This window comes from Schistocerca serialis, chromosome 4 (assembly GCF_023864345.2).
Source record: "Schistocerca serialis cubense isolate TAMUIC-IGC-003099 chromosome 4, iqSchSeri2.2, whole genome shotgun sequence".
NCBI lineage: Eukaryota > Metazoa > Arthropoda > Insecta > Orthoptera > Acrididae > Schistocerca > Schistocerca serialis.
The window spans coordinates 149611102-149624032 of record NC_064641.1 but is presented as its reverse complement, the minus strand read 5'-3'; the positions used below and the strand labels follow the sequence as shown (position 1 = coordinate 149624032).

Genomic DNA, 12931 nt, shown 5'->3' with positions numbered 1-12931 from the left:
AATATCGACGCATTAAAAGAATACAGAGAGGTCCACATTCTGCACGATGGTTGAAAAACGTGATTTGGAAGGTCGAATTAACTGGCGACTTAGGAATTGGTCTTGGAAGAGGCCGATGGTATATTGTCCAACAAATTGTTGAAGTTACTGTTGCCATGGCTGACGATTCGGGACACAATGTGCATTCTTCAAGCAGTGCTTGAGCTGTATCACTACAGCTGAACATCGTATGTGTAAAGAAACTGGTTCTCTACTTCTGAAAAAACCCTTTTAAATAATAAAACGTGACCTATACAAGGAATATGACTACCCCTGTTAGTCATGGACGAAAAAAAAAATACATAATCTTTGTCAGACCGTGCAGAATCATACGAGGGGCCAATAAGGCATCAGTTTTAATCTAAATGTGGTATGCCAATGTTTGCGTAATAAAAAAATAAATTAGGTAAGTCAGTACAATTATTATATAGATGCGATAAATCAGTTTAGCGGGGCCCAAATGAACAATTAAAGACAATATAATTCCAGTAAACCTGCAAAAGTAAAAAATAAATAAATTATAGGGTCTACGTATACATAGCGAATCTGCTAGATGCCCAAAAAATACGTAATTTTGTTTTGAAGCTGCCAACCAATGGGAAAAAAGGTGCAAAAATACTATTCGTCAGTTTTCAACCAGTAATGACGGACAGCATCAGCTGGTAATATACGTGATTTTATAGTGGCTAATTTTACTACACAAAAATAGAATATGTACTCCCTCCAAAAGAAGTTACACACAAACATTACAATAAAATTATGATGAGCAGCAAAATGTCTGAGAAGAATTTTGAAAGAAAATTATTAATTGAACTTTAATTGGACGGGTTTTCAACACTGTCAACAAGACGAAATAATGGAAAGAATATTTATTGGAACTAAATAGATAATTTACCTGTTATTGTCTTTCATTTTGAAATGAGAGAGAGCGTAATAATTTTCTTTTAATGTCTTAACTGTTGCTGCAGGCAGTGCGATGACGTCAGCGGTGGTCCGCGCGGGGGATGTGTGAAGTTAATCCCGGGTCGTGGCGTGAAGATAATGATGGATCCTCCTGTTTCATTAATATTCCAGTTACGGCGGTGATCCACGTCTCCGTTGTAGTCGAATCAGCTGGCAGCACTGGCGTGATAATAATAGTTCCAGTGTGTGCGTTGTCGTTACGCGCGCGACGTTTCATTGTTAAAAGTTTATTAATCACGCGGTGTGGGTAGGGCGGAATTATGCAATGTCTTTAGTATTTACGATATATAGCCGGTTAATGCCAATACTTCGCACAGTTATTTCACGGTGTTGCCACAGGGAAACAGTCACATGTGTTTATCACTATAACAGTCCGTTAAACATCAGTTCAATTTACGTCGTCGTCTGTAAGACAGTTTGGATGATATAATAAATGTTTCTTGATCAAATCAGAGTACTGTTCTTTTGCTTAACATTTTGGTTTGTTCCACTTCCACGCAATTCTAACAGTTAGTGTCTCCACACGACAATGGTGTCTGGTTCACGGCTAATTGTCACAAGTTCGCACAGTATGTAAAATCGTCACCGCAAACACTCGATATACTTTTCAGGTTTTACTGTTCACTTAATAATGCACGATCTCCTATTAGCACAGCGGACGTACTGTAATTAATTGTTCCTCCGCGTATCACCGTCTTTCACGCCGAACTTTGCATCGTTTGTCACCCGCGAGCCGACCACAATACCACACAAGCTCGCACGCTCTCTTTCGATAGTCGTTCGCTCTCTGTCTGACACAGTACTTTTCTTAGCCTAACCAAAGGTTTACAAAGCATATAAAACCAGAGAATTCATATTCGTACAATATAAAATATAAAACAGTAGCAAAATGAATGAAGAAACAATGTGACGTATTAACAAATAAGGAATAGTTGAAATAAATGATACATACGTACTATGACAAGGTAATGCACAAAAGAAAAAAAATATTATCGACTTTCGGGGAATGCAATGTCTTTACATATGGTCTGCATTCCACTTTAGATGTTTTCGGCAACAGATAAAGCATTCCCTAGTGCAGTTCAAGGCTGCTGTGGATGCAAATTGTCACACTGAGAAACGTTTGTAACCTGGAATTTAAACTTGGTTCATAATTAACAAATATTACTCTCTTACGTAGAAATTAAAATGTGTTGCGCTCAATGGTTTATTCGTTATTTCTCCTTACAAATGCTTCCAAAAGATTCATTGTCCTGCGATCACTTGTTTTTCATCGGGGCCATTTGAAGTAACGAGAGTCTAAGCATAACCATCCTGTAATTATTGTGAGGCAACTACAGACCTTCTTTCAAGCAGTCCCGCACAGTCGCGATGAGGGCTGGTCACGTGGCCTCAAGCTCTGAGTTTTTACCTGGCTTTCACGCCTCTGCCTCCAAAAACGGTTCCGTCTAGTATCACACAACGCAGTTTTTATTGCGAGCAGACCTCCCTCTCGCGTGCCTAATGTGCAGACATGGGACACTGCGCCTTCCCTGCTCTATACTTGCTTGGGGAAGGTTTTCAGCCCCAAACAGGTTCATGACACTCCAATCATTCTAAGTTAACTCACCTCTCACGAGCCAGCTAAAGAAGGCCCCAACTGCTATATAACAAATAATAGGTCTTCCTCACTGTAATAAAAAGAAAGGAGAAATAATTATCAGTGCAAGAATTGGCTGTAGTGAATACTGTCTGCAGTTTTCATGCAATGTTAAGGAATGGACTATTCTGTCTGTTAGGACGTACATTTTACTTTATAAAATAGGTTGCGTGCCAGCTCGGGCATAAACTGCCACATAACGATGCAGATCCTTACAAGTTAAATTACATGGGTTCTGTACAAGATGGACAGACATCGGTATCAAGGGTGTCGTTGTACGCTACATCCGTAGAAATGGCAGTGAAAATGCGCTTTGCCATATGTGGTGTACTTAGAATATTGTCTGTGAAATACTTGACTGACTCCTTGACAAGTTTTGCATCACTACATCCTACTGCTTCGCGTTCTTTAGAATGCTGTAAAAACTGCAGCAGATTTTCTGTAGCAAACACAAGTTAAGAATATCCTGCAAAACGTGTTTATCTAACTAATTATGTTTCAGCCATTGACTGATAGGGCCTTGTACCAAGAAAACTTAAGTTATACTCTCTGGTTTATAATATCGCAGATATCAAATTGAGCTGAAAATCTTAACAAAGAATTAACTAAATTGGCCAAGAACTTGAAGACAAATTTGACTGTAATGAACGCAAAATAAAAAGAAAAGAACAATGGTATTTCTTAAAAATATGGAATAAGTTTGAACGATAAATGTTTGAATCTAAGCATATACGGAAATAGCAAGTACTTAAAGAGTTATTAACGACTATACCGATGACGCAAAAATATGAAAACGAGATGCGGAAAGCCGGCCACTCTTTCCCTACCAAGTTTACAGATTTGGACAAGAGATAAAGTTAGCCTGATTCTAGATACAGATCAACGCCCTGTTATTATATGTCGAAAGTAAGGAGTCATTTGTGCACCCATAACTTTGAATACGTTTATTACTTGTTTAATTTCAGTATGTACGAGCGGAGTCAATTAACAGTACTCATAGGAATAATTCAATGAGCTGACTGTTTCGATTCCCTTTTAAATTTACGCTTTTAGCTGTGCTTTTTAATTGCCTGAAATGGAGACTGCTGTATACATACATAATCCAGATTCAAGTCTGTGCTCTCGTGTCGCATTTTTCACATATTTCGCTCGGCAACAGTACTCGCAAAAAATGTGTTGAAAAAATCACAGCCTCGGAAAATTCCGCTTACCGGAATTTATAAGGAATGTTTCGAGCGACTCGTATAGCAATACAGCTATCGACTTTGTGTGCTTGTCGTCTCTTGTGAAGAGCAAAAACGGGTAGAATGTAAGTGCCTAAAAGTGTTTTTCTTTTAAATACACATGGATATATGCAAAATCACGTTTGAACTTTCTTCAGACATAAATTATATTTAAGTTTACCAGTTGTGGTACAAAGCAAACATATTTCCTTGGAAAGGGTATACGTTTGAATACGTAGATCCTAATCACAAAAAGAAAATCGGTGCAAGTTGGAAAGCGAATTTATCATGAAAAACAAAGTCCTTTTCACAAACATTATAATAGTGTCCATGACACTACATTAAATCTTGAAAGCTACGAGGGCGCGCTGAAAAGTAATGCCTCCATGTTTCTCATGTGAAGGCTCTTTAAGCTTTCTGAACAAAAACAATTCATTAACATTGTACATCTTTATTCTTCACGTCCACATATTTATTTCTCAACATAGTCGCTGTTTCTCACGCACCGTCATAGTCACTTTACACATCGCCATATTGCGCACTACAGTTCGGAGCCCATTAGCGGCAGACGGCTGCAAATATGTAGACATGACGTGTAATGTTAATGACGTTTGTTTTATTGAAAAACTTTAAGAGTTTTCATATAAAACATTCGGAAGCGTAACTTTTCAGCACGCCCTCGTATAATTACTTTACCGAATGTGTATTAAAAGCAAAACCGAGATAAAGAAAATGAAGTACGATCATTCTTGATGAAAACGTTAAAAAATTAATTTAATCCGCACATAAAATAAATGATTTAAATGACATCATATGCACCACTGACTCTACAATTTCTTACAATTTCCACGGTTACAATTTCGACCTAAGGTCATTTCAAATGACTGCTGCTGCAATCAATATATTCATTAAAGTTAGACATATCACTGGCAAAATACGTACTTGTTTCACTGTGCATCGATGAAAAATCCGGCTTAAAAGTTCACTACAAATTGCATACTGAAAACACAGCAGTAGCCAGCAATAATAAAATGAATAAAAATGATTGGGCCCATTATAGATCGTTTCAGCATTCGTCACTACATTTATAGAGTATAAAATACATCTCATTGCAAGAACACATCAAAAAACGAACAATAAGTGCAGCACTGTTAATTAAATTTGCCAGTATGTAACGGACGGGGGCTACATTTACATTCGTGCTTGCTGCACATGTCAGTAGCGAACTCCGTTCCGCGCAAAACGTGCGGGAATTAGCTTTGGCGTATACGTCTTGTCAGCAGATGCTTTGAAGAAGGCACACATCTATAGCGTTTACAGAATTAGAGAAATCTTTTGACAATGTTGACAGGACTAAGCTGTTGAATATTTCAGAGATAGCTGGGGTAAAACACAGAAGCTAAAGGTGATTTACAACTTCTACAGAAACCAGATAGCAATCATAAGAATCGAAGGGGGTGAAAGGGAAGCAGTAGTTGAGAAGGTAGTGAGATACAGTTTTAGCCCGTTCCGATGTTATTAAATCTGTACATCGAAGAAGCAATAAAGGAAGCCAAGGAGAACTTTAGAAAGGGAACTAATGTTCACGAAGAAAAGATAAAAATTTTAAGGTTTGTCGATGACACTTTAATTCTGTCAGAGACAGCAACGGACTCTGAATAGCAGTTGAACGGAATTGACTGTGTCTTGAAAGGAGGATATAAACATCAACAAAAGCAAAACAAGGGTAATCGGACTAAATCAGTCGATAATGAGCAGATTAGATTAGGAAATGAGACACTAGAAGTATTAGGCGAGTTTTGCTATTTTTGCAGCTAAATAGCTGACGATTACCGAATTAGAGAGGATATACAGTGAAGATTGGCAATTGTAAAAAAAGTATTTATGAAAAAGACAAATTTGTTAGCATCTAATATACGTTTAAGTGATATGAAGTCTTTCTGTTTTTGTGTGAAGTGTAGCCTTGTGCGGAAATGATATGTGGACGATTAGTAGAGCAATAAGAAAAAAGTAGGTTTGTTAATACGGTGCTACAGAAGAATGATGAAGATTATACGGGCAAACGAAGGAACTAATATGGAGGTAGTGAATCGAATTCTGAAGAAAGTAATTATATGGCACTACGTGACTAAGAGAAGGGATTGGTTGATAGTAAACATCCAGTACTGGAGAAATGCTGTTTGGCACTGGAGGAAAGTGTAGGGGCTAAAAACTGTGGAGCGAGCGAAATCTATGCGTCAATGGAGTAAGCAGAATCAAATGAATATAGGTTGCGGTAGTTACTCGGAGATGAAGAAACTTACACAGCAAATAGTAGCGTGGAGAGCTGCATCAAACCAGTCTTCGGACTGAAGATCAAAAAACAGGTTACATAAATCTGCGATGAATTGTAGCTGATTTTCAGGCGTGATGTTATTTTGCTGTACTGATCAATCAAACTGGTAGCAGCTGTGTTTTTGTTTTTTTACTTAATGAGGCATCGTGGGATTTAGAAACTTGTCTGTTGGTATCCGGACAAGAATTTGAAGTATATCTCTTCTGAATGTGGATCCTGTGCTTCAGGCACTACATCAGGTTGCTCATTTGTATTAGGGAATCTAAAACAGAAATCACCTGGAATCTTCTTCCCATTCATTTCAAAAGCTAACACTTGCAGATCTCAGTTCATTGGTTTTCAGTTTTACGTACGCAATTTACAATATGGTCACCAGTTTCAATGAAGCCTAACGGCGAGAGCTATACGACGACTCACACGTACAGCAAATTGTAGAATCCAGAGTCTAGAAAAACGCTCTCTGCAACCCCATGACGTTTCTCTTGTCAAACATTGGTACATTCACCTCGTTTACAGGGTCGCTGTCTGATCACAAAGGTGGCGACGACGTTTTCAGTTAGTCTGTAGTATCATGCTGACACAGTGATTATATTACGCCTTTAAGATGTATCGGAATACAGTAACGGGAAAAGATATTTAAGGACAGAAGACTGGAGACTTCTCAATACGAGGAATTTTATAATATAAATTATGAATTGAAGAGGCGGGAAAACTTTCATGAAGGTGCTTGGGTGGAGTGTAGCCTGGGATTGAAGCACACAGTAGAAGGATAGCAGCTTTTTAAATGTGATTTTTCGATTACATGAGTAGCTAGGGTAACTAATTGAGAGATATTAAAAATTTTTGGGGACAAACTGATTTAAGGTTCATTTTGAATAAAAGAAGGTATCAGTCGAAAGCACATAGCGAGAGGTAACAAGGAATCGTCAGTTTTGTGATGGAAGAAAGTGGGGGGAAGAAGACCAATGCATGGCTACACTAAACAAATTCACAAATGTTCATATTTTGCAGCAGTTGACAAGTGATGAAGAGACTTCCACGGTGTAGACTAGGCAGTAGCTGCATTTAACCATTCTTCGTATTGAAGACAACCACCACCACCGCCACCCCTACCATCACCACCACAACAACAAAAGCAGATAAGGGTTTCCATTAAAAAAATAAAATAAAAAACTATAGTTTAAGTTCTCCTGTAGTTCTACCCAATGCTGTAGTCGTAACGATATCATACGGCATTCTGCACATCTAGAAAAACAAAAGAAAAAACAATTACTGTCAGTTTGATGATCCAGAATTGCAGTGTAGTTCAGTCTCGTAATCAGAAAGGGCTTTCATCGTCCCTTCACAATGACCCCCTTTCCTCGCGTTGACATAACTGCTGAGGTAATGTTGTTCAGTACATGGTCCTCAGTTAACAATAGAAATATCTCCACTCATATACCCTGTATAAAGATTCCGAAATTTTTGAAAGTACCTAAAGAAAAAGGTAATAGTAAACGTTAGCTAGCTCCCGTGACATATCTTTCCAACAATCAAGGCTGTGATATTATTAACTTATGTGTAGAGCAAACATATACGGATAGTAATACTAACTAGGATCTATATAGCAACGTGTAAATGTTCAATATTCCCTGACTGCTCAGTATCAAGCTTCATTACGACGCTAATCGTCATGCTTCACATCACGCAGCAGTGCGATGCGTGTCAACATGTCAGTAGGTTTTCAATCACAAAGTGAAATTATGAAGGTCCGGAATTAAGTAAATCAAAAGTTTTTTTTCAATTTAGTTCCTGTAAACGTCAGTCTGTTGGAAGTCTAGTAAGCATTTGAATATTTAAATATGGCTCTGCAAAACAGTGTTGGATTAACAATCGCTGTGATACAAGCCTGGAAATATAAAAGTGTTAATAAAACAGACAACTTTAATTGGATCAGTTTCAGCATTAAGTTCATTTAAAAGGATGTGGAGTGAAGAAAATTTTCTCTGAATACACTCATAATATTCGTGAGGTAACCGTCCAGATGTTTTGATCGCCAAGAATCGAATATATACGTTACAACACGCGATACCAAAACCTTCCCTGGCCGAAACGATCATATATTCGTAATCGCGGTTAACGCAAGTGTACAGGCGAACATTAACCAATTTAGCGTACTCCGTGTAGAACAGAGCGATATTCCTAAAGTGAAATTTTCACACGATCGCTTCCAACCATACAAGGCGAAGTAAAGCGCACGTCCGAGAAGAAGCAAGAGAACCACCAGTCTGATGTCATCTACCAGGAACAGCATGAACTCTGGTAGTCCAAAGAGATTTTCTGAACACACGTACTCAACAACCACTCACCCTGTGGGGAAGATTACACACACTGCTGGCACTGCTCCTTACGCAGCCAACTTAGATCGCCTTTGATCCATTGAGAAAGACTTCCACAGAATGTTTCTTGTTAAAAGAGATAGTAGAGAACATTCAAGTAATTCTTTTACGTTCAAGTTCAGAAGCAGTTTAAACGTGAACAGATGTTGGACAAAGGCAAAGTTATAGATACAAAAATAGTAAAACAGAATGAATAAGCATTGTGTATGAAGGTAAAATAAACATGTCGATTGTAATTAATAAGCTTATCTTTCAGAGGCCAAAACATAACAACCAAAGGAAACTTAAATTGTATGTGTAGTGTGACGTCACGTTTGTGTTGCATGATGGTGAGAGAACAGGGAGAAGGTGAAACCTAGCTCCAGCAAATACCCTGTTGTTCTGGAATAGCACCAAGATGGACGCCGAGCTGAACATCCCAATACGACGGACGGATTAGTATCAAGAGTTTCACATTCCCTCACTCCACGAGACACTGCAGAAAGGCTTAGAATGTAATCGAGAATACTGACACAAAATCTGGTGCTCAGGAACCTTTAGCCACTAACTCTGCTCCCCTTTCCCGGCATTTGATAGGGTTCCGCACTTACGTTTAGTGAAAAAAATACGAGCTTACGGAATATCGGACCAGGTTTGTGATTGGATTCAGGATTTCCTAGAAGAAAGAACACAACATGTCATTCTTAACGGTTCAAAATCTGCAGATGTAGAGGTAATTTCGGGAGTACCGCAGGGAAGCGTGATAGGACCTTTATTGTTTACAATATACATAAATGACTTAGTTGACAACATCGGTAGCTCCGTGAGGCTATTTGCAGATGACACGGTTGTCTACAAGAAAGTAGCAACATCAGAAGACTCGTACGTACTCCAGGAGGACCTGCAGAGGATTAATGCATGGTGCGACAGCTGGCAGCTTTCCCTAAACGTAGATAAATGTAATATAATGCGCATACATAGGGGCAGAAATCCATTCCAGTACGATTATGCCATAGGTGGTAAATCATTGGAAGCGGTAACGACCATAAAATACTTAGGAGTTACTATCCGGAGCGATCTGAAGTGGAATGATCACATAAAACAAATAGTGGGAAAAGCAGGCGCCAGGTTGAGATTCATAGGAAGAATTCTAAGAAAATGTAACTCATCGACGAAAGAAGTAGCTTACAAAACGCTTGTTCGTCCGATTCTTGAGTATTGCTCATCAGTATGGGACCCTTACCAGGTTGGATTAATAGAAGAGATAGACATGATCCAGCGAAAAGCAGCGCGATTCGTCATGGGGACATTTAGTCAGCGCGAGAGCGTTACGGAGATGCTGAACAAGCTCCAGTGGCGGACACTTCAAGAAAGGCGTTACGCAATACGGAGAGGTTTATTATCGAAATTACGAGAGAGCACATTCCGGGAAGAGATGGGCAACATATTACTACCGCCCACATATATCTCGCGTAATGATCACAACGAAAAGATCCGAGAAATTAGAGCAAATACGGAGACTTACGAGCAGTCGTTCTTCCCACGCACAATTCGTGAATGGAACAGGGAAGGGGGGATCAGATAGTGGTACAATAAGTACCCTCCGCCACACACCGTAAGGTGGCTCGCGGAGTATAGATGTAGATGTAGATGTAGAAATACAGTCGGAGAAATTTTTTTTTTTCAACCCTAGGTTTCAAACCTACAAGCCTCGGTGACCTCGTATACGTTGGAGGCTTAGCGAATCATATAGTTGAGTACTCACGCAAAGACAATTTCAAGGAAAAATAATTACATTTACACTAGCAGGGTACACCATCCTGAAGTAAATTAGGTGATTTTTTATACTTAGCAATAACTGGAAACTATGTCGCAATTAAGTATTAGCTTCGTATTTGTTGCAGTACATTGTTTATATAAGACAAATCGCGAAAGATTACTGCATTCGATATTTATTCTTTCAGCAGTAATATGAAACTGTAATGTTCATTGGTAGCTAAGGTACCGCTTTTAACGAAACATGCCTAAGATCGCCTTTAACATAGCATTTGAAAAGTGATTCCGGTTGCCAAGATAGACGGTCTGATTAACAAGTGCGTTTGTCAGAAATGTTTGTCAGAAATGAGTATTTCAGTCATGAGGACTGATTCGAAATAAGCGTGGACTCAATGGTAAGGCAGAGCAAACATTTAAACATCTGGATTAAATCCAGAATTACACTATCCTACTACGTACGCGAATCAAACTGAATTACGAATTGTCAGTCTTTAACGGCGTAGCGGACAGTGGTCGTCAAATAAGTCAGTAACCTCAAAGGAGAAGGTGAGCAGCCTTGGTACGTCCTCAAAGACTGTGTTTTGCCTTGCGTCCAACTAGAGCATCCGGATGTTTGCATATGGATGAGGCGGCCCTGGTACGGACAAGGCAAGAAGCGAGATTGCGCGTCTTCCCAGAGCGGTGACAGTGGCCGCACGGTTGAAATTAGGTCAGGGAGAGAGCGAGCACCTGATGGATCGCTGAAACTACAGCTCTTGAACAAATGGGAAGGAGATACTTTCCATTTGATTGAATTGTCCGCCAGTTTTGAGAAGTTCCAACCTATTTCTTTATAGCTGCAGCGTTTTAATCACATGACGTCGCATTCAGTTCTGGAGGAGACAGCAAACGCATTTATCAACCTTCAACTATGCTGATAGATTTGTAGTAATGCTGGCCTAATATAACGTCAGTTATTATACTTACAGAGTGTAACGGGCATAAGTTATGTTGGTTGCTTTTCCTTTGAGTCGAACAGTCTTTCCACAAACACGTCTGATCATTTGCTCCCTGATGTAACTGCACCAGCAAGTGGACTAAGCCAGTCGGTAGACTAACTGTTTTACGTCCACGTAGCACACTTTAACACTTGAACTGCAGCTCGGAGGAAAATAAGCATTAGTGGCTTGCTCTTGCCACATGTACTTAGAGATACTAACTAACGTAAAAAACATAATAGTCCTAATAGGCATAATTATTAGTCTGCAAATGAAGTAAATACTGATGTAATCTTGTTCAGTACTCCATCCTCGTTCACTAGTAGAAATACCAGTTCTTACACTCATTACCACTACCAATGGGGTTCATGCAACTCACAAAACCTTCAAACACTACTGCAAGGTGTTTATATTCTCTGGCTCGCTACGCGCAAACTGTTAGTCCAGCATTAAAAGGGAACAGCAACTTTTTGTGGCACATTTAATGTAGTTGAATTTGGTACTGGGATACGCTTTCGCTAGAGGCCCTAGTTTCCGAATTGTTGAAGAAAAAGGTACGAAAATGACCTTCAAACGCATTTTCGTTGAACAACTCTAAATCCGCGTCCTAGAGCGAAAATGTATCGCAGTACAAAATTTAACTACATTCAATTTCCTACAAAAAGATCCTGTTCCTTTCTTTGTTTGCTTATGCAGTGTGAAGCGAAGTCACAATGAAATCTGGTGGCATACATAAGCGAAACAAAAGACTAAGGGAAGGAGCGCGGCGAATAATACTCAAGTGAAGAGAACGTGAAAATAATGAACGTTCAAGAATTTAAGTATGTTCGAATCGAAACAGAAAATCAGATGAACAACGACAGTTTTAAAAGGAAAGAAGCAGAAAAAGAATAAACACTCTACGAGAACATAGATGAGAGAAAGCACGCAAGAACTGCTATTTGAAATTGGCGAAGTTCCATTTTGATATGATGGAAGCATATACAACATCCAAGCGTAATCATAGAAAGATGGGCTACTTATGTAGGTATTGTGGAAGGAAGAAATATGGTATACAAGAAAAGGTTGTAATAAAATTAGGGAAAAAGTTGCGGTGATGAAATAAAATTACATCTTATATTAATAATAACAAAAAAATTATTCATTTAATTGTGGGCCATACTTCTGGGAGAAGACAGCTCAGCTGATCGCACTGTACATTACCACCACCACCACCACCACCACCACCACCACCTAGTACAATACTTAACGCGAACAGGAGGGTAAAGTGAAATTCCAAGGCCTAGTATAATCTCGCTGTTATATATTAATGCATAATTTGAAATACTGTAAGTGAAATGTCAAGTGGAACAACCGAATAGATTCGATTTTAGGTGTATTAAAGCGGTCGTATCTCGATTTCTCATTGAAATGGATGATCTAGGATGGAATGCCATTTTCAAGGTCCATCTAAAAGAAAAATTTATTTGGAGTTAATGAGAAGCCAATCTTTTAGAACATAGCTGAATTCAAAACTTGACCTTCATTTGTTAAAGCTGATCCACGTGAAGCTGTCTCACAAGTACGACCACTGACAAAAAGATCAAGAAAATGATGAGCAGACGATTAGAGATCAGAGGTGT

At 39.0% G+C, this 12931-nt stretch overlaps 1 protein-coding gene across 1 annotated transcript in view; it reads left to right on the top strand.

Annotated features, from left to right (window-relative positions):
* Positions 1-12931, top strand: part of LOC126473757 (serine/threonine-protein phosphatase rdgC) — a 1849640-nt gene that overhangs the window by 1063043 nt on the left and 773666 nt on the right. The window lies entirely within an intron of this gene.